At 40.7% G+C, this 23,011-nt stretch overlaps 1 long non-coding RNA gene across 2 annotated transcripts; it reads right to left on the minus strand.

Moving 5' to 3' along the window:
* Positions 1-336: 336 nt before the first annotated feature.
* LOC138990786 (uncharacterized) lies at positions 337-20,582 on the minus strand. 2 transcript variants are annotated; one of them, XR_011466889.1, is made up of 6 exons: positions 20,316-20,582; positions 18,098-18,447; positions 17,185-17,317; positions 12,396-12,526; positions 3,980-4,091; positions 337-838 (listed from the first exon to the last, which is right to left on the minus strand). It is a non-coding gene; the product is annotated as an uncharacterized lncRNA (long non-coding RNA). The 2 variants fall into 2 exon arrangements; XR_011466890.1 differs by lacking the exons at positions 337-838; positions 3,980-4,091; positions 12,396-12,526 and adding an exon at positions 12,602-13,405.
* Between the last annotated feature and the right edge of the window lie 2,429 nt (positions 20,583-23,011).

Genomic DNA, 23,011 nt, shown 5'->3' on the forward strand with positions numbered 1-23,011 from the left:
AAGGCTTTGGCATAGTCCATAAAGCAGAAGTAGATGTTTTTCTGGAACTCTCTTGTTTTTTTGATGATTCAGCAGATGTTGGCAATTTGGTCTCTGGTTCCTCAGCCTTTTCTAAATCCAGCTTGAACATCTGGAAGTTCACGGTTCAAGTGCTATTGAAGCCTGGCTTGGAGAATTGTGAGCATTACTTTGCTAGTGGTTGGGATGGGTCATTAGCTGACTACTAAGCACAGCTAGGGGAGAAGGCAATGGCACCCACTCCAGTCCTCTTGCCTGGAAAATCCCATGGATGGAGGAGCCTGGTGGGCTGCAGTCCATGGGGTCGCTAAGAGTCGGATACGACTGAGCAACTTCACTTTCACTTTTCACTTTCATGCATTGGAGAAGGAAATGGCAACCCACTCCAGTGTTCTTGCCTGGAGAATCCCAGGGACGGGGGAGGCTGGTGGGCTATCGTCTATGGGGTCGCACAGAGTCGGACATGACTGAAGTGACTTAGTAGTAGTAGTAGTAAGCACAGCTAGTAAAGAATTCAGAGCTGCACATTGAGGAATACCAATTTTTTTTCTCAGGGCTGCCAAAATAAAGTACCAAAACTGAGATGTCTTAAACCAACAGAAACTTATTGTCTCATTGTTCTGGAGGCTAGAAGTTCAAAATCAAGATTTCAGCAGGGCCACATAATCTCTGACCGCTCTAGGTGAGAATCCTTTCTGGTCTCATCCAGCAGCAGGTGATTTCTGCCAATCCATAGCACTTCCTGGTTTGTAGATGCAAGACATCAGTTCCATGCTCTTTTCTCCCCATGTCTTCTTTTCTCTCCTTGTCTTTCTTATTTCTTCATAAGTAACATAAATTTTTGTTGAAATTGGACATTTTAGATAAAATAAATGTCACAACTCTGAAAATAGGATCCCTCCTCCCCAAAGTTTGTTGTTATTGCTATTGCTTCAGGGGTGTGTGTGTGTGTGTGTGTGTGTGTGATTGCTTAATCACTTTCCTAGTCTAATTCTATAAAATTCATATTATGGGTTGAATTATGTAACTCCAAAAGACATGTTTAAGTCCTAATACCTGGTACCTTAGAATGTGACAATATTTGGAGATAGAGTCTTTACAGAGGTAATTAATTTAAAATGAAGTCATTAGGGTGGGCCCTAATCCAGTATGATTAATGTACTTTCAAATTGATGAAAAACAAATGAGTCCCAAATAGAATAAACTTAACTAAGTTTATACCATAGCACACTGTATTCAGACTTAGAAAGAAATAGACAAAGGATTCTTGAAACCATCAAAAGAAAAATACTAATCATGTATATGAAATTCTCAATAGAGTTAACACCAACTTCTCATTAGAAACTATGGAAGCCAGAGGCAGTGGAACTATACAAAGTGTTGGGAATGGGAGGGGGAGACTATCAATCAAGAATTCTATATTCAGGAAAACTATTCCTCAAAATTGTGAGAGAAATCAAGACACTACAAGACAAACAAATGCTGAGGGAATTCACAATTACCAGTTCTATGGGAATCTTCCAGTCTAAAATGAAAAGACACTAGGGGGTAACTCAAATCCACACAAAGAAATAGATTATTAGTAAGGATAACTACACAGATAAATATAAAACACAATATAATACATGTTTTGTAATTTTTTTCTTCTTCTGTCTGATTTAGAAGACAACTATATATTACAATTAATATAAATTTTTGTTGATGGTCTTATAATGTTTAAAGTTATGATTTGTAAAACAATAATATCACATAGAGAAAAGGAAGGAATGGAGCAAAGTTTCCCCATTAGAGCAAAATTTCTATATACTATTGAAATTAAGTTAACATTAATATTAATCTAAATTAGATTGATTTAAGTTAAGGTGCCAGTTGTCAGGGCAAACACTAAGAGAAAAACTTTTTAAAAAGAATAAGCAGAGAATTTAAATGGTACACTAGAAAATATCTATTTCACACAAGAGAAGGAAGTAATGGAGAAACAGATGAATAAAAAAGACATATAGAAAACAAATAGCAAGATTTCAAATATAACTCCTACTTTAACAGCATTTACAGTAAATGTGAATAATTAAATGCTATGATGCAAAATGTAGAGACAGGTAGGATGGAATTTTTTAATGATCCAGTTAAATATGGTATATAGAAGATAGTAAAATTCAAAGACACAAATAAGTTAAAAGATAGAAAAAGATATATAATACAAATAGCATGCAAAAGAGAGCTGGAGAGATTACACTAATAAAAGACAAACTTTTAAGAAAAAAATGCTACTAGACTGGAAAAACATTTTATAATAATAAGAGAATTGAGTTACAAGAACAAATAATTATAAAACAAATTACAAACAAATAATTACAAAAACCTAACAACTGACTCCCAAATATATAAAACTAAAATAAAAAAAAATTAGAGATAGGAACAGAAAATTCAATGATAGTTGCTCTTGAGAATTCCCTGGGAGTCCAGTGGTAGGAATCCTTGCTGTCACTGCAAAGGGCTGGGGTTTGATCACTGCTGAAGGAACTAAGATCCCACAGACTACATCATGTGGCCAAAAAAAAAAAAAAAAGAATTAAGAAAGTAAATAGCTGCTCTCAAAAAATTGATAGAAAAACTGGAACAAAAATCTGGAAGAATATGTATAACTTAAAAAATATCGTCAACCCACTTAATCTAACACCCATCATCAGCAATATTCATAAATATTTTCTACCACAGATGGAACATTTTACAAGATAGATAATATGTTAAGTAATGAAATAAGCATTAATAAATTTAAATGGACTTAAGTCATAGAAATGGAGTTAAGTTAGAAATCAAAAACAGAAGGAAGCTACAGCAATCAAGACAGTGTGGTACTGGCAAAAGAAGAGACAAACAGATCAAAGGAACAGAAGCGAGATCCCAGAAATAGACCCACCCAAACGTAGTCAACTTATCGCTGACAAAGGAGCACAGGCAATTCAATGGAGAAAGCAGAATCTTCTCAACACACGGCACTGAAACACTAAACACCAAGGGCAAGAGAAGATAGATAGATCCAGACACAGAGTAGACATTTTTCATAAAAATTAACTCAAAACAGTTCATAAACCTAGATATAAAACACAAAACTACAAAGCTCTTGAGGACAACATAAGAAAAACTCTAGGTGGCCTAGGGCTTAGTGATGACTTCTCAGGCACAACAACAAAAGCACAACTTGTGGGGAAAAATGTGATAAATTGGACTTTTCCTAATTTAAAAACTTTGGCTCTGCAAAGACACTGTTAAGACAATGAAAAGACTAACTGCAGACTGAAAGAAAATCTTTGCAAAATATGTATCTGATAAGGTACATGTATCCAAAATATAGAAAGAACTCTTAAAACTTAGCAGTAAGAAAGCAAACAACCTAATCAAAAAGTGATCAAAAGAACTGATAAGCTACCTTATTAAATGCTGCTAAGTCACTTCAGTCATGTCCGACTCTGTGCGACCCCACGGACGGCAGCCCACCAGGCTCGCCCCGTCCCTGGGATTCTCCAGGCAAGAACACTGGAGTGGGTTGCCATTTCCTTCTCCAATGCGTGAAAGTGAAAAGTGAAAGTGAAGTCGCTCAGTCGTGTCCGACTCTTCGAGATCCCATGGACTGCAGCCTACCAGGCTCCTCCGTCCATGGGATTTTCCAGGCCAGAGTACTGGAGTGGGGTGCCATCGCCTTCTCCGACCTTATTAAATAAGATATGGCAAATAAGCATATGAAGAGATGCTCCACATTGTACGTCATGAGGGGACTGCAAATTAAGTAAAACTACACACTTTTAAAATGGCTGAAATCCTTGACAGCACTAACAATACCATATATTAGTAAGGATGTGGGCAATAAGAACTCTTATTTATTGCTAGTGGGAATCCAAAAGTGGTATGACAACACTGAAGACAATTTGGCAGTTTCGTAAAACATTGACCACTGGCTTACCGTATGATCCGGCAAGGCACTCCTCGGTATTGACCCAAATGAGTTGAAATTAATGATGTGCACACAAAGTTCTATTCACAACTTAACCAAAACTTGTAAGCAGCTATGATGCCTTCAAGGGTGAAAGAATAAACATCTGTGTTAATATTAATGGAATATTATTCTGTTGTACACAATGGAATACTACTCAGCAGTTAAAATACATGATAAAACATGGAGACATCTTAAAAATGTATATTGTGAAGTGAAAGAAACCGGTTCAAAGACACTACAGGCTACTTGATTCCAACTGTTGAAAATTTAGCTAGGCTACTCCATGGTAGCACTGCCTTGACCTCCACTTTGGAGGGCAAGAAACTTGCAGTGGCCTTAAACTGACGTCAGCTCCACATGCAAGAACATTGCCCAGAGAGCAGCCTGCAGAGGCACAAGAAAATCAAGTTCCCAATATGACTTCCCCCAGAGCCCTTGTGATAGACTCTCACCCCTCTGCCCAGGGCCTTCCCTTGTGTGCTCCTGAGATAAGACAGCTGCCGAGCTTATCAAAGTCCCGTTCCTCTTGGTTTGAACTAACCAATCTGGCTTAGCGGGAAACCCTGAAGCACTCCACCCATGGACCTTAAAAAAAGCCCATGCCCCACATCCTGTCTCTCTCTCTGCCTGCACCCTGCCTTGACCTCCCCATGTGCTCCCCCAGTGTATGCGGTGCACTTCCTCTATGATCTACGGGCAATAAACTTCTCTATTTCTATTCCCTTGTGGCCTCTTGTTGAACCAGAGCTCACCATCTGTCATCGCAAAACTCAACAAAAGCTAGTTTAACAAAGGCACAACAGTTGGCATCTGGAAAAGGCAACATTACTGAGACAGTAAAAAGATAAGTGGCTTCCAAGGATTTGGAAGGAGGGAAGGATGGATGAACAGGTGTTGCAGAGGTTAACTCGGGGGCAGTGAAGCAATTTGTATGGTACCATAGTGGTGGATACATTTGTGAAAACTCATAGGATATACAACATAGTGTGAACTTTAATGTAATATTGGGTCATCAAGTGTATCTCTAGCACTAGATCCAGCGATTGTTGGATCACATGGTAAGCCAACTTTTAGTATTATTTAACATATTTAACAAGATGTTGATAATAGGGTAAACTGAATAAGGGTAGAGGAGAATGATGGGAGGAGGAGTGGGTGGGAAGTTTCTGTACTTTCTGCTAAATTTTTCTTTAAACCTAAAACTGCTCTCAAAAAATTAAGCCCACTAATTTTTTTCAAAAGGTACAGCAAGTTTGCTGGATATAATATCAATCTGCAAAAATCAATTGTATTTTGATATATGAGCAAAATTAAGAATAAAATTTCACTCACAATAGCACCAAAATGAATGAAATACTTAAGAATATATTTAACAAGAAAAGTACAAAGCATACACTGAAAATCATAAAACTTTGCTGAGGCCAATTTTAAAGTGTTTGTCACTCAATCATGTCCGACTCTTTGCAGCTTGCCAGGCTCCTCTGTCCAAGAGGCAAGAATACTGGAGTGGATAGTCATTCCCTTCTCAAGGGGATCTTCCCAACCCAGGAATGGAATCCGGGTCTCCTGCATTGCAGGCAGATTCTTCACCATTTGAGTTACCAGGGAAGCCCCAGACCTCAATAAATAGGCATTCTGTGATTATGGATTAGAACACTCAATATTGTTAAGATGACAATTCTCTCCCAAATAGATTCAACACATTCCTATCAAAAAACTTCTTACAGAAACTGACAAATTCTAAAATTTATATGAAAATACAAAACACCTAACAGCCAAAATAATTTTGAAAAGGACAAAAAGTTAAAGAACTCTTATTTTCTAATTTCAAAACTAACTGTAAAAGCTAAAACAATCAGACAACCTAGTAATGGCATATGTGTGTGTGTGTTAGTCTCAGTCGTGTCTGACTCTGTGACTCCATGGACTGTAGCCTGCCAGGCTCCTCTGTCCATGGGATTCTCCAGGCAAGAATACTGGGGTGGGTTGCCATTCTCTTCTGCAGGGGATCTTCCCAATCTAGGGCTTGAACCAGAGTCTCCTGTGTTGTGGGCAGATTCTTTACCATCTGAGTCAATAGAGAAGCCTGGTATTGGCATATAGACATGCAAATATAATTGACCCTTGAACAACACAGATTTGAACTGTGAGGGTCCACATGTAGGCAGATTTTTTTTAAACAGTAAGTACTATAATACAGCACTACATGATCTGCAGTTGGTTGAATCCACAGACGCAGTTATGTGAAACCTCAGCTATGGAGGGCAGACTAAATTTATGTGGATTTTTAAATGTGAGAAGAGCCAGTGCCCCTAATCTCTGAGTTGTGTAAGGTCAACTGTATGTAGATTAATGAAACAGAATTGAGAGCCCAGAAATAAAGCCTTATATTTCAGCCAACTGATTTGTTTTACAAAATTCCAAAGCAATTCATTGGGAGGAAAGGGTAATCTGTTCAACAAATGGAACTGGGATTAGATCCATTAGATGCACATACAAAAAAGATCAATTTTGGCCTTTGTCTTAGAACATACACAAAATTAACTCAAAAGGGATTATATACTTGAATGTAGGAGTTAAAACAATAAAACTTTTAGAAGAATATGTAAAAGAAAAGCTCAAGACCTTGTATTAGGGAAAGACCAAAAGCATAATCCATAAAATTAAAAAAATTGTTAAATTGAACCTCATCAAAATTTAAAACTTTTGGACTTCAAAAGTCACAATTAAGAAAATGAAAAGGTAAGCAAAAGACAAGAAGCAAACATTTTCAAAACACATGCCCAATAAAGGACTTATACCCAGAACCCATGAAGAATGCTGACAACTCAATAAGATGAGCCATCAAAAATGTTTAAACACGTTAACTACATTTATGAAAGAAGATGCATGAATGGCTGATGTAAAATGTTACACGGAAAGATGCTCAAAAATATCATCCATTGTTGCTGTGTTCAGTCACTCAGTCTTTGCGACTCCATGGACTGCAGCACTTGAGGCTTCCCTGTCCTTCACCATCCCCTGGAATTTATTCAAACTTATATCCATTGAATCAGTGATGCGACCCAACCATCTCATTCTCTGTCATCCCCTTCTGCACCCGCCTTCAATCTTTCCCAGCATCAGGGTCTTTTCCAATGAGTCAGCTCCTTGCATCAGGTGGCCAAATTATTGGAGCTTCAGCTTCAGCATCAGTTCTTCCAATGAATATTCAGTCCTTCCAATGAATATTCAGTCCTTCCAATGAATATTCCTTTAGGATGGACTGGTTGGATCTCCTTGCAGTCCAAGGGACTCTCAAGAGTCTTCTCCAACATCACAGTTCAACATTGTCCATTAAGGAAATGCAAATTTAAATCACAATGAAATGTCATTTCACACCCACGAGAATGGCTCTAATAAATCAGACCGACATTAGCAAGTGGTAGCAAGATGTGGACAAATAAGAACCCTCTGATGTTATCAGTTACAGGGTAAGGTAGTTCAGGCATGTTGAAAAAGAGAGCTTCCATGTGAAGAAGCCAGAATGCTTCCACATACGTCTGTGTCTCAAGCTCTTTGTTTGGTACCCCACCTATGTGTCTCTTCACCAGGTTGCTGACTCATATGTAATAAACTGGTCAGCTCGTGAGTAAGTGAATTTTCCTGAGTTCTGTGAGCTGTCTAGCAAATTAACCGAACCCAAAGAGAGGGCTGTGGACATGAATTGGAGCAAACTGCAGGAGACACTGAAGGACAGGGAAGCCTGGCATGCTGCTATTCATGGCGTCGCAAAAAGTTGGACACAGCTGAGCAACCAAACAACAAGAAAGGACAGGGTTGTATAAACCTCTTGTTTGCAGCCAGTTAGTCACAAATACAGGTAAAACCTGGGTTAGCAACTGGCATCTGAAATGGAGAGCAGTCTCCTGGGACTGAATCTTTACCTTGAAATTTGATTCTATCTCCAGGTATGTAGTGTCCGAATCGAACTGCATTTACAGACACCAGAACTGCATGTGCCAAGTATGGTTCCTCCCCTGATTGAAAACTGAGTGTCTCAACACCGACTCTGAGGGAAAGTGGGGATGTTAGTGTGACGTACTAGGGGAGCAAGAGACACACACATCCACCAGAGACGCCTGTGGAGTGCAGAAGGGGTCTGCGGGGTCCTTTGGGCCCCATTTGTGGCATGAACAGTAACTGGGAGAAAGCGTGTTTCCCCTTTGCGGATGGTCCCACAACTGGGACAAACAGAAACACAACCACCAGGTCCTTTGGGGCCATCCTCCAAACAGAAGGGCTAGAGTGGGGTCAGGGACCACCAGTGTGATGAAGCAGAGTAGATGCCAAGATACGGCCACATTCTGTCCAGGTTGCCATTTGAGAAAGCATCATACTTCCCCGTTGCCGAGAGTCTAATAGTATAAATTACGTGGAAGGCAAGGACCCAGTGCAGGACTTAATAAATCAAGACCCGCATGAGGTCAGGCCCCTCCCGCATAACCCACGGTGGCAGTTGCATAAGCCCCTAAAAGTTTAAAAGGGGCTTAAAATTTAAAATTTCAACCCAGGAGAAAGGAAAAGATGGAACAGGGGGCAACACAGTGAATGTAATCAAGCTTCAAAACTTAAGGACTGAAAACAACAGAATTTATTCTTAACTTAGACATGACTAAGTTTTCTGCCTTGGGCAAAATAAGAACTTTGAGGCAAAAATCAAAGTGAATTATACAGAAGAGAAAGGAAACGGCATTAGAAAAGCTTCTAGAGCAAGAACCTACCCTCCACTGAGCTCCCCAGATTTGAACTTCTAGAGGAGGCGGCAGGAAAGGCTGACCCGCAGTTGGCGCGAGGATGCGCGCGCAGCCCTGGGACCGGCACCGCCTCCGCACACGCCAAGGGCTGCAGCCGTGGCAAGGGTGAGCTGCCAGGGAGCGCGTCAGTGCTTGCAAGGAGGCCTAACGAGGAGGCCTGGGAACTCATTATTTACTTGTTTTAATAATTTACAGACCAGGAACAAAGGTTTACTTCTACAAACAGTGATTTTTCAACTGAGAGAGCTTTCAGCAGTCTTGCCCCTGAACTTTGGATTCTGGTTAAATTACTGTCTGTTCAGATTTTTTTCAGACTCATATGGACAGAGAAATCGTGTTTCAATACATTATTTTACCTTTCTTGAATTTGGTAAAAACTGGAAAAGATGTTCTGTTTTGTTTCTCTCGTTTGTAAGCTAAGTGGCCCTTCTTGTCTAAGGAGATGGCTTAAGCTTACTTTCCGTATGTCTTACTCAACATTAGGCTGTTTTTAATTTTTATCCTGTTCAGTTTAAAACACTTCAGTTGGGTTCAGTTGCTCAGTCTTTTCCGACTCTTTGCGACCCCATGAATCGCAGCACACCAGGCCTCCCAGTCCATCACCAACTCCCAGTGAAGATCTTTTTTGTACAGTTCTTCTGTGTATTCTTGCCACCTCTTCTTAATATCTTCTGCTTCTGTTAGGTCCATACCATTTCTGTCCTTTATCAAGACCATCTTTGCATGAAATGTTCCCTTGGTATCTCTAATTTTCTTGAAGAGATCCCTAGTCTTTCCCATTCTGTCGTTTTCCTCTATTTCTTTGCATTGATCGCTGAGGAAGGCTTTCTTATCTCTCCTTGCTATTCTTTGGAACTCTGCATTCAGATGTTTATATCTTTCCTTTTCTCCTTTGCTTTTTGCTTCTCTTCTTTTCACAGCTATTTGTAAGACCTCCCCAGACAGCCATTTTGCTTTTTTGCATTTCTTTTCCATAGGGATGGTCTTGATTCCTGTCTCCCGTACAATGTCACGAACCTCCATCCATAGTTCATCAGGCACTCTGTCTATCAGATCTAGGCCCTTAAATCTATTTCTCACTTCCACTGTATAATCATAAGGGATTTGACTTACAACATACCAAATTATATTATTTAATCCTATCTTAGACACTGACTGAGCTATATTTTGCAAGTTGGTATAATATTAAAACACACAGTGTTTTTATACATGTGAGTAGAAAAATATTGGTAAATAATCAAATATGATTATGGATTTGTGATCTCATATTTCAGAATGATCAAAAATCATTTGATCATTTTGGCTTGGATCATAAGTCTCCAACTGTGACAAAATGGCATGTACTTCAAACAAGGATTGTATTTTTACAGAAAAAAAAATGGAGGGAAATTATTTGAAACTGAAAATCTCAAAAACTTTTCCGTTGCTGATTATGTTGTATAACATGTTAACATGCTGGCAAATTCCCCACAAAATGCATAAGGACAAAATGTCTACCACAAAGGTACATAAATACTTAGAAAAATGTCTATATTCTTTTTTTTTTTTAGATTTATTTTTACTTGTTTTTAGCTGTGCTGGGTCTTCATTGCCACACGCGGGCATTCTCTAGTTGTGGTGAACAGGGGCAACTCTTCATTGCCCAGGACAGTCTTCTCATTGTAGGGGCTTTTCTTATGGAGCACAGGCTCTAGGTGCCCGGGCTTCAGTATTTGCAGCACATGGGCTCAGTAATTGCAACTCTCCAGCTCTAGAGCGCAGGCTCAGCAGTTGTAGCATGGAACTTAGCTGCTCTGTGGCATGTGGGATTTTCTTGGACCAGGGATGGAAACTGTGTCCCCTGCTTTGGCAGGCAGATTCTCAGTGAAGGTGAAAGAGGAGAGTGAAAGGCTGTCTTAAAACTCAACATTCAAAAAACAAAGATCATGACATCCGGGCCCATCACTTTATGGCAAATAGATGGGGAAACAATGGAAACAGTGACAGACTTTCTTTTCTTGGGCTCCAAAATCACTGCAGATGGTGACTGTAGCCATGCAATTAAAAGACGCTTACTCCTTGGAAGAAAAGCTATGACAAACCTAGACAGCATATTAAAAAGCAAAGACTTCGCTTTGCTGACAAAGGTCTGTATAGTCAAAGCTATGGTTTTTCCAGTAGTCATCTACGATGTGAGTGCTGGACCATAAAGAAGACTGAGTGCCAAAGAACTGATGCATTCAAACTGTGGTGCTGGAGAGGACTCTTAGTCTCTTGGACTGCAAGGAGATCAAACCATTCAATCCAAAAGGAGATCAATCCTGAATATTCATTGGAAAGACTGATGTGAAGAGCCAACTCATTGGAAAAGATCCTGATGTTGGGAAAGATAGAGGGCAGGAGGAGAAGGGGGTGACAGAGGGTGAGATGGTTGGATTGCATCACTGATTCAATGGACATGAGTTTGAGCAAACTCCAGGAGACAGTGAGGGACAGGGAAGCCTAGCATGGTGCAGGCCATGGGGTCACAAAAAGTCAAACACAGTTGACAGAACAACACCAACAACAACAAAGACTACCAGGAAATTCCCGAAAAATGTTTGTATTCTTTATGAGAAATGTAGGAAAGGTTTTTTTTTTAAGGAAAGAAAGAAGATTAAATAGAGAAAAAAACATTGTGAGAGGAAGGAAATAATTGGAAACAAAGAGAGAAGGAAGGAAAGAAAAGAGAAAGAAGAGAGATCTAATTTATTCTCTGCTATTAATTACATTGTATATTCAAATCTCAGGAGTTCTTCCAAAGTAAAAGTGCTTGTATTGATTTATGATAATGCTTTGAGAGGAATGGCCAATATATAAAAACCACTGTTTACAAGACAATATAATTTTCTCAGTTCATGTGAGGTGGTACTCACAATTAGACTTATGAAGAGAAAATGATAAATGTAAAGGAGAAATGCCAAAATAGTAAATGCACTTTTTAATTTTGAAATTGGTCTTGAAATCTTTCATTGTATTGAAAAAAATAGGACAGTGTCCAGTTTGACTTCAGTATCGTCATCAGTCCTCTAAGTTTTGGCCTGACCCTCTTTGGTGTAACCATATTTTATTGTATCAGTTAGGACTGCATGCAAATAAGTTACAGGAAATTGAAGTAGCTTTTAAAAATATAGTCATCTTTTTTACTTGCCTCAGAGGAAGGCTGAGGTAGAAATTGGTCCAGTGACTTACCCACTAATAGTTACTAGATAGATGGCTGCTAGAACTCACGCTTAGCACCAGCAACCAAGGCAAGAGGAAGACAAACTCGCAATGCTGCCTCACAAGTTTCTTTTACCAGAAAATCCAGAAAATTCAGGGAAATTCTCCAGTTCAAGGGGCAGGAAGAGCCGCTGGATCAGCCAGCCAACAGTGACAGCAGTCGTTTGCAAAAGCTGTTTTTATTTCTTTGAACTAAGATCCTGATTATGAAATCAAGTTCAAGTGCTCCATAATAAGTTACAAGGAATTTATTTCAAAAGAACAGAATAGTCTAGCAACTAGATTAATCTTTAGTTTCCTACTTTGCATTATACCCAAAAATGCCAGTATTGCCCCATGTTGCATACCTCTTTCTGTGAGAACTCGCTTTGCCCCAGCATCTGTGTCTGCTGGGGAAGGCAGCTGGCCCAAAGGCACGCAGCACACTCAAGGTTCAGGGCTTGTGGTACTCTCTTAAGACCTGGTGCTCTCTTAAGACCTGATCAGAAAGATGAGGTAGACCAGTATGATTCCTCAGTTAAGAAATGAAAACTGAAAAACAGAGGCAGAAGCAGTGGTGGTTGTAAAATGCAAGTGTTCCATAAACCTGAAATGGACCCATGGTAAGCAGTATTCAGGTACAGGGAAAGTTTTGACAGCAGAAGTTTATTAAAGTACATGATGAGTGCCCTGAAAGTGTAGTTAAAATTTTTTTCTTGCATGATTCAAGAATCAGTCAATTAAAAAAAAAACAACAGCAAGCCTAATGTATACCTAAAACTGATGCATGTTGATATATTGCAGAAACCAACACAATATTCTAAAGCAATTATCCTCTAATTAAAAATAAGCAGATTTAAACAAAAAATAAAAGCACCTGAATGTGAAAAAACACAGCAGGCCTAGTGAGTTGCCCACATTAAAAAGAGAATGCACATTTCAAGAAATATCTATTCATTTTATAAATAAGGAAAATAAAATGCTATTTATTCCATTCTCTGAATAAATATTGACTTATAATCATGAAGCATAAAAGTAAACAGTGTTAAATCTCAACTAACTCACCCAGAAAATTAAACCCAGTCCTTTTTAAAATTTTTTATTTTATTTGTGGTCTTCTTTGCTGTGCACGGGCATTCTCTAGTTGCAGAGAGCAGGGGGCTACTGTCCGCTTGCGATACATGAGCCTCTCATGGCGGTGGGGGGGTGCGGTTCCTTGTGGAGCACAGGCTCCAGGGCAGGTGGGCTCCAGCAGCTGCAGCACATGGGCTCAGCTGCCCCATCACATGTGGAATCTTCCCAGATGAGGCAATTGAACTCATGTCTCCTGGATCGGCAGGCAAACTCTCAACCACGGAACCACAAGCAGAGTCCAGCCCTTAGGTGATTAACCACAGTGTCAGACACAGCTTCCCGCTGCTTCGGGGGTGTCTCTGGGAGTCAGCACTATTGCTAAAGATGGCAAGACCCAAATCAAGAACTACCAGACTGACGCTTTGATGGCACCTTACCCAGCAAGAAGCAGACCTGGAACTGTGAACAGAGTTCCCTGGACCTGCATTACTGTCAGAAGGCAGTGACAGCTGGTGGGAGTGCCACCACAGGGCGAGAAGGGCTCTGTGTGTGCGAGCCCTCCGGCCCCACAGCTTGACTCTCAGCCCGAGACGCCCCGTCCTGGGAAGACCCACAGTGGCTCCAGTCCCTCCTCTGCCCCCCATCCTTCTCCCAGGGCAGCAAAGGGGCACCTGGGTACATGGTGATCCCACCCCGGGATCCTGAATCGTGGCTTGCTTAATAATAAATATTCATTGGAAAACTGGAAGGAGCATATTAAAAAGTAACATATACATATTACTACATGTAAAATAAATGGCAGTGACTCACTGTATAACACAAAGAATTATACTCAATATTTTGTACCAACCTATATGGGAAAAATATCCCAATCACTCTGCTGTACCCCTAAAACTAACACAACCTTGTAAATCAACTATACTTCAACAAAAGTAAATTTTTAAAAAACAATATTAAAAGATTATGACCTAGTATTTCACGAGAATATAAGTTCTACCTGATGGCACTTTAGAAGTCTCTTTACAGAAAAGAACACTGAAACTTCTATCTTTTTCTGGACCAAAGTAGCAGATTTTTAAAAAATGTATAATAATGCCAAAATTCCACTCATCGAGTACTTTAAATGTTTATCTTCTAGGATTTTTTTTTTAATTTTTCATGTTTCACAATAGTTCCATATGACTACCATCTAGAAAATATCTCAGCATAGCAATCATTTTTCTTATTCCCTGCTAACTTCACATATAGGTGTTAGCTGCTGCTGCTGCTGCTAAGTCATTTCAGTTGTGTCTGACTCTGTGCAACCCCATAGACGGCAGCCCACCAGGCTCCGCTGTCCCTGGGATTCTCCAGGCAAGAACACTGGAGTGGGTTGCCATTTCCTTCTCCAATGCATGAAAGTGAAAAGTGAAAGTGAAGTTGCTCAGTCATGTCCAACCCTCAGCGACCCCAAGGACTGCAGCCTTCCAGGCTCCTCCATCCATGGGGTTTTCCAGGCAAGAGTACTAGAGTGTTAGAACAGTTCTCAAATGAAGAGTTCATAAAATGAATTTGTAAATGTTGGATGGAACCTATCTTCCAGGTCTAATGAAGTGAGCAAAGCCACCAGACTGTATTAGACAAGTAAATTTTAGATAAGTCAAGTGAAACAAGTTAATCGACAACATCAGAAATTCTCCAGTTGTCTATAGAAGGATCCTTGGGCGTCTGTGGCTGTCTTGTTTCTGGTTGAATGTGCTGATGAAGTCAGGACGTGGCCACTGAGGCCCATTCCCTATCTTGGAGGAATCCGACGGAAAGAGTAGTTCCACTGAACTCAGGGAAACCCAAGGGCCTCGCAGGGCTGTGTGCTAGCACCACATTTGAGATTATTTAGATCTCTGTCATTCATATTTGAAAAAGTCAGCAGTTTGCTTTTGCTTCTGGTGACAGGCAAAGGCAAAATAGCCTTTATGGCTCAGTGTCTGCAGCCAGGAAAGGTCACACGCACAAACTGGGAAACTATTTTTGATAACTTGGACTTGGAAAGACCAGCCTAGTGCTCTGTGAGCTATTTAAAACCTGCTCTGGATTCTCAGGCAACACCAGATCCTCTGATTACATGTTTACAAGCCAGTCCTTAAAGATTCATAGAGCTCTCCACCCCATAGCCAGGACACCTAAAGTTATTCACTTCAAAGTGAAATCTAAATACTAGCGGAATAATCTCCATAAACACCTGTGCATGCAGATGACTACAATTAGCCCCATTTTAGAAATCAGCCAATAAACTCTTTGTCTAGTATCGTCAGGAAATTCCACAGTAAATTTGGATCTAAATCATACACTTTTCCAACTTAGTTACAGCTCTTAGGATAAACCTGATGTACTAGAAATTAGGGCCTCTCAGGTGGCTCAGTGGTAAAGAACCCCCCTGCCAATGGAGCAGATGCAGGTTCGATCCCTGGGTCAGGAAGTTCCCCTGGAGAAGGAAATGATCATCCACTCCAGTTTTCATGCCTGGGAAATCCCATGGACTGAGGAGGCTGGTGGGCTACAGTCCTTGGGATAGCAAAGAGTTGGACCGAACTTAGTGATAAACAACAACAAAACCAGAAATAAAGTGTTTGGAGTATAAGGTGCGTTCTGACGAGCATGAGAACACTGATTAAATTATCCACCCCAGAACCAGACTGGCCATGTATGACCTTCGGTTGTTTGCTAAGCTTCCTTACCTTAGTTTCCCCATTTTTCAAATGGGGCTGATACTAATAAGCACCCCATAGATTTTCTGTGAGAACAGAATAAGTTTAATATTCGTAAAATGGTGAGAACAACTCCCTGGAACATTGTGAGTATATCAGGAGTATTAGCCAACAGTAGTGCACAGCAAGAGAGCTTATTCTCCATAAAGACTTATTTCTCATCACCAAGCAAGGAGACCCAACCAGTCCATCCTAAAGGAAATCAGTCCTGAATATTCATTGGAAGGACTGATGCTGAAGCTGAAACTCCAGTACTTTGGCCACCTGATGAGAAGAGCTGACTCATTGGAAAAGATTCTGATGCTGGGAAAGATTGAAGGCGGGAGGAGAAGGGGACGACAGAGGATGAGATGGTTGGATGGCATCACCAACTCGATGGGCATGAGTTTGAGCAAACTCTGGGAGTTGATGATGGACAGGGAGGCCTGGCGTGCTGCAGTCCATGGGGTCACAAAGAGTCAGACATGACTGAGCGACTGAACTGAACTCATCACTGAAAGTAATGCAGTTACATGTCTGAACAAAGGAAATCCGCACTGCCCTTCTGTGACACTACTGATCTATTTCTTCTATCTTGCTCTGGGATCAAGAATCCCTACCATTCGTGAAACAGTGGGTGTGGAGATTTGTAACAACAAATATTGACTGTGCAAAAGTCTATAAATACCTTATTTCTCTGTAGTTGAAATTAATTTTATTCTCAAATGCTAACTTGTGGTAGAAAATTCATTCAAGGTAAAACTTAGTCATCTTCAGTTTAAAATTTAGCCTCTCAAGACTGTCCCATCTTTCTCGTCACCTTTATGCCCTTTCCCCAGCAGTAAAGTTCCTGAAATGCTGGAAGTTCCTGAGAGAGTCATCCTGGGCTTGGGGAGTGGAGCGGTGTGCTGGCGCGTCTCAGGTAAGACTGCGCTGAGTGAAGCTTGAGCTACTTGATCTTGGGCATCAGTCTCTGTCTCCACCATGCCTCATGTGTGGCCTCAGCTGACGTAACCTGGAGTCTGGTTGCCTTGACGTGGGCAGCCCACCCTGCAGACCCTAGCATAGGGTTCTGTCACCCTAGTCCTGGGCTCCCCTCTCAGATCTTAATTCTTAACCAAAAATATTTGTTGGGGGAAAGATAGATCACCTCATGCTCTCTTTGCACAAATCTGCTATACCACTGTTTCTCTCAAAGCATTTTTTTTTTTTTTTTTTTGGTGCTAGACTGTATCAGTCACCCTTTGCTGCATAACATATTATCCCAACACTTAGTGGTTTAAAACCAAAAACATGTATTATCTCAGTTTCTGTTGGTCAGAAATTCAGGAGCAACCTGTGGGTGGTGGGTGGTTGTTACCTGGGGTCTCTCCTGAAGCTGAAGTCAAGATGTTGAAACCAAGCAGGACCCTGTGGGTCTCCCAGGCACAAATCCCTTCTGTGTCCTTCATTTCTTGTTTGTAAGAAACAGACTTCAACCTCCTTGGTCTTCCCTGAGTTCCAAAGAGCAGATTCAGTCTTTAATCAGGGATGGAAGGGAATGAACCCAGAAATAAGGTGAAGATATAATAGTGCAACCTTGGACATGGAAGCAACCTAAATGTCCATAGACAGATGAATGGATAAAGAAGATGAGATACATATATACAGTGGAATACTACTCAGCCATAAAACAGAGTGAGATGTTGTCATTTGAAGCAACATGAATGAACCTAGAGATTATCATACTAAGTGAAGTAAGTCAGAAAGATAAAGATAAATACCATATGATATCACTCATGTGTGAAATTTAAAATGCAACACAAATGAACCTATCTATGAAACAGAAACAGATTCATGGATGTAGGGTACAGACTGGTGGTTGCCAAGGGGAATGGGGGTAGGAGATGGATGCAGTGGGAAGTTGGGGTTAAAAGTAAGGTTTCATATATAAACTGGATAAACAAGATCCTATTGTACAGCACAGAAAACTATATTCAATATCCTATGATAAACCATAATGGAAAAGAATATTTAAAAAAAGAATGTATATGTATGTATAACTGAATCACTCTGCTGCACAGCTGAAATTAACACAGCATTGTAAATCAACTATACCCCAACTAGCCTTGGGTCAGGATCCTGATTCCTCCTCAATGAATTTACGTAACAGTATCTTCGGCAGAAGGAAGGACCCTCCCCAGACAGAAGATGGCAACTTCAGGCTGAGCCCAAGATGCCGGGAGTACAGCCCTATCCACCCACCATCAACCAATCAGAAGAAAGTCACATACCCTGCAACTCTCAGTCCAAATTTTGCCTATAAAACCTTCTCCCCCAAACCATCAGGGAGTTCAGGGGTTTTGAGCACAGGCCGCCTGTTTTCCTTGCTTGGCGCTGCAATCAGCTTTTCCCTGGTCCAGACTCCAGTGTCTCAGTTTTTCTGGCCCCACTGTGCATCGGGCGCACAAACCTTTGTTCCGCAGGGCTGCAGTCATCGGAAGGCTCAGCTGGGGCTGGAGGAGGTGTGCTTCCAAAGTCACTCATGTTGTTGAGGGCCCAGTTCCTCACCATCTGGGCGTCTCGGGAGAGATTCTGAAGACACCCCAGGACATGGCGGCTAGCTTTTCCCAAGGCCAATGATCTGAGAAAGAGAACAAAAAAGAAGCCACATTGTCTTTCGTGATCTAGCCTAGCGAATCGCATACCATTCGACTGGGCGCAGTGACACGGCGGAGCAGTTCTACACGAGAGTGCCAACACCAGGAAGAGGAGGTCACGGTAGGCCATCCTGGAGGCCGACTCTACACGCATCTTCTGCCAGGTTCCTCTTCTCCCAGAATTCTGCATGGGGTACAAGGCGCTAGTCATTCTTTCTGAGCCCCAAACTCACCAGAGACGGTGCAGGCTCGGGAGTTTACTGTCTGGCTTCTAATTCTCTTCCAACACTTTTTAAGTGTGTGACCTGGGAAATTTACTTAATATTAATATTTCTGCATCCAAGTCCTCATTATAAAACAGAGCTAATAATGCCACCTACAGTGAGGTGTCGTGCCGTGCTTAGTCTCTCAGTCGTGTGTGACTCTGCGACTCCATGGACCGTGGCCCACCAGGCTCCTCTGTCCATGGGGATTCTCCAGGCAAAAGTACTGGAATGGGTTACCATTTCCTCCTCGAGGGGATCATCCCAACCCAGGGAGCGAACCCAGGTCTCTTGCATTGCAGGCAGATTCTTTACTGTCTGAGTCACCAGGGAAGTGAGGTGTAGGGAGAATTATAAAAGATAACCCAGGTCAAGCACTTAGGACACTCTGGCCTATTGTTATTGTTCAATAAATATTAGCATCATCACTGACATTCAAAAAGATTTCCTCCAGGGAAGCGGAGAATGGGCAGGCAGGGAATAAAACTCCACATTGTATCTGAGCTCTCTGACTCTTGTTTCTAAATCCTCCCCATATATCTTTCTCATATCAGGGGTTTATTTTTGGATTTTGAGCTTCCGTTTTGGTTCTTGTTTTCTAATTCCCTTGCCCTGTGACTTAAAACTGCTCTTGTATATGTATCCTACAGTCTCAGACTCCATAATGTTGTGGCATACTCTTTAAGCCTACAGCTTTGGTTCGTGATACTTATCAAGATTTTGAAATTTATTGAGCATTTTTCTCTCCTAAGCACCTGGTCTTGGAAGCTTTGATGCCCTGTTTTAAAAACGCAAAGCCACTACAAAAACAATAGCAATTGCTTACCAAGGGCCAGGCCCTAACGGAGATGCTTCATGCATTAACTCATTTAATCACTGCAACAACTGCTTCTCATAGATATTATTACCCCATTTTACAGGTGAAACAAGCACATAGAGGGTTAGTGGGCAAGTCCACAGAAAAGAAATAGCAGAGCTGATCTTTGTCCTTTGAACCAAGGCAACCCTGACCCTGCAGACCCCCACTTGCCACCCACGCCCTTCCCCACACTGCAGGCTATGTTCGTGTCCACTGCCTTGCACAACCTTTCAAGCAAGTGCTCTTGCTATTCACTTGTTCTTTTGCATTCTCCTTTTCTTGTAGCACTTTATCTCAGCCTCAAGGACACTTCTTTTAGCTTTTTATTTTATATCATTTCAGACTTACAAAAAAGTTACAAAAATAACACAAAGAATTCCTTATAACCATCATCCGAATTCTGCAAATGTTAATATTTTACCATATTTGCTTTACCATTCTCTCTCTCTCATCTCTCTATGTGTGGAGATTATGTGTATATAACCATATAAATTTCCTGAGTAAGTTGCAGACATAAAACCTCTTTGCCCTTAACTATTTCAGGATTTGTTTACTAAAAACAAAGATAATCTTTTACATAGTTTAGTACAATTATCAACAGCAGGAAATTAACAATTCTAACAATACTAGCAGTGGAATGCCGGTAAATATTTAACATCAAGCTCTCCAGGTTTTGAAAAAATGGCCCTGGTTTGTCTTATTTGCTACTCCCCATCATATAAATACTCACTGCTGCTGCTGCTGCTGCTAAGTTACTTCAGTCGTGTCTGACTCTGTGTGACCCCATAGACAGCAGCCCACCAGGCTCCGCCGTCCCTGGGATTCTCCAGGCAAGGACACTGGAGTGGGTTGCCATTTCCTTCTCCAATGCAGGGAAGTGAAAAGTGAAAGTGAAGTCGCTCAGTCGTGTCCGACTCTCAGTGACCCCATAGACTGCAGCCCACCAGGCTCCTCCATCCATGGGGTTCTCCAGGCAAGAGTACTGGAGTGGGGTGCCATTGCCTTCTCCATAAATACTCTCACTTATGGCTGATTTCAAGCCAACAACCTGATGTCACTAAATTTGGAGTTGAGAAGATGTCCCAGTCAGCTCTTGCGGACAAATACAAAGCAACCTCAGCACATCATTGAAAATAAACATTCAATTACTAAATAGCTATAAAAATTTGCAGAGCATTAAAGAAAAAAATATATATTTATAATAATCAAAATATTTTCCTACTACTTCATTTACCTATGCTCCTTTAGTGTCCTCCCCAGGTTCATCTAAGGATAGTTGTCGTCAAGTGCCAGGTAGAGAAAATGAGGCTTAGCAATTTCATGTAAAAGATTAACATGTCCTACTTATGAAGCAATGTTTCACATGACCTTATTGGTCGATGTGGCTTCCAAAGCAATTAACAGAAATTTGATATCTAGAATTAAAGAGATGATAATCCTGTGCTATGATTATTCTCATTTGTAATTTAAATAGCTGCTGATAATATGAATTTGAAGCTGTAAGACTGAACCTGCAAAAATGAGAATAACAGCAACAAACTTTATGTCACAAGAATCAAATTTTGCCATGTAACTATGGTATTTGAGCAGAAAATTGATATGAATCTTATTTTGAATTGAATATGCACACAATAATATTCTCTAAGACATTTGAGACTTTTTTTGAATACACATAGGAAAAAAAAGATAATGATCCCAATATATCAGTCTCCCCCATCCCCCCAGGAATAAAACATTAGGAAGAAACTGTTGATTGTGCAAATGGCATTACTCACACCTTCAAACTATCATCGGAGAAAATACTCAGAGAAAACTGAAAAGAATATTTTATTTTTTCCAATTATTCCCTTTAATTGAGCATAACTTACAAATTCCATAGAGAAAGTACAGGGAAAAAGAATATAAGCAACTCTTTTATTTAATGAAGCAATCATGCAGATTAATTTTAAAGAGATACACATTATGTATGAATAAGACAACGTGAGCCTACAACAGACTAGGCTTGAATTTAGGCACATTTCCCTAGTAGTTCACTTCGGAATTAAATGTGTTATAGTATTTTCACTATTTTTGATTGAGCAGACATTTAATTTTTATTTGGAATTCGAAGCATCCTCGCAAAGCTGTTTCTCATAGCTTCCTGCTCAGGCAGCTCTTCGTCAGCTGCATTAGGTGAAAAAGCCTTTGATAAAAACTACAAATCCGTGATCTTCATCAAAATAAAATGAAATACAAAGAATACTAAAATTAAATAAAACCTATCCCACAGAGAAAATATTATAGGTAGATAACATGGAGATGTGATCATTGGGATCAGAACTAAAATAGATGAACAGTTTAACATGAAAAACCGATAGAGTGATATCTGCATAGTTCTCTAATGATAAAACAGAATCTAGGTTAAGGACCTATGAAGCAAGTTGAACTATCTTGGAAGGTGTAAAATAAAACTGAAAGGAAGGAGATGATATCGGAGGGCGTCATTGTCAGGATTTTGCTTCAATGGTAGGAGCACGCCTTAGTGATCATACCCCAGGAATGTGTCAGGGTTGCAATCCCTTGCTGCCTGGCCAGCATGGGTCTATGGAGATTTTCTTTAGGGCAACACAAGTAAACAAATCCCAAACTAGAAAAAGTTCATACTATAAATCCACAAAACATCACCCAGCTGTGTTTCCATCAGAGGGTAGTAGGTTATTTGGTGTGATTTAAGAGGCAGGAGGGAATGGGGGGAGTGAAGTGAAGCAAAAGTCACTCCCACGTGTCTGACTCTTTGCGACCCCATGGACTTTACAGTCCATGGAATTCTCCAGGCCAGAACACTGGAGTGGGTGGCCCTTCCCTCCTCCAGGGGATCTTCCCAACCCAGGGATCAAACCCAGGTCTCCCACACTGCAGGAAGATTCTTTACCAACTGAGCCACGAGGGAAGCCCAGAACTGGTGTGTTGACCAACAATTCCCTCAGCCTTTTCTGAGCTTTATTCCTTCCCCTCACCCCAAATACCTCCACTGCTAGGGCTAATATTTCAGCCACTAATCTCAAACCACATAATGAAGGATGCACCTTTTTGCTATTGAGTCATTATGCGTTCAGGATTTTCTCTTAAAAACTAGTGTGAAGGGTAAGCCATTTGCCTAACACCTTTTAGGATAGTCAAACACTGAGATTAATGGAGAAATAAGAGTGTGCAGAAGATAACTAACTAGGACACACGGACAAATGTTAGTCAATTCTCCCGCACACCCAAGGCTAACCCTTTGCCACTTTTAAGGTGCACATGTATGTCAGGGTATAATCACAATCATAAAACCTCATCTTACTGAATGTTTACTATGAGCCAGACACTGTGCTCAGTACTTGGTTGCCATTATTTATTCGTTTATTTTTTCAATTATTAAGGGTCAAACACTATTTTTGATACATG

The sequence above is a fragment of the Bos mutus genome, chromosome 14 (assembly GCF_027580195.1).
Source record: "Bos mutus isolate GX-2022 chromosome 14, NWIPB_WYAK_1.1, whole genome shotgun sequence".
NCBI classification, from domain to species: domain Eukaryota; kingdom Metazoa; phylum Chordata; class Mammalia; order Artiodactyla; family Bovidae; genus Bos; species Bos mutus.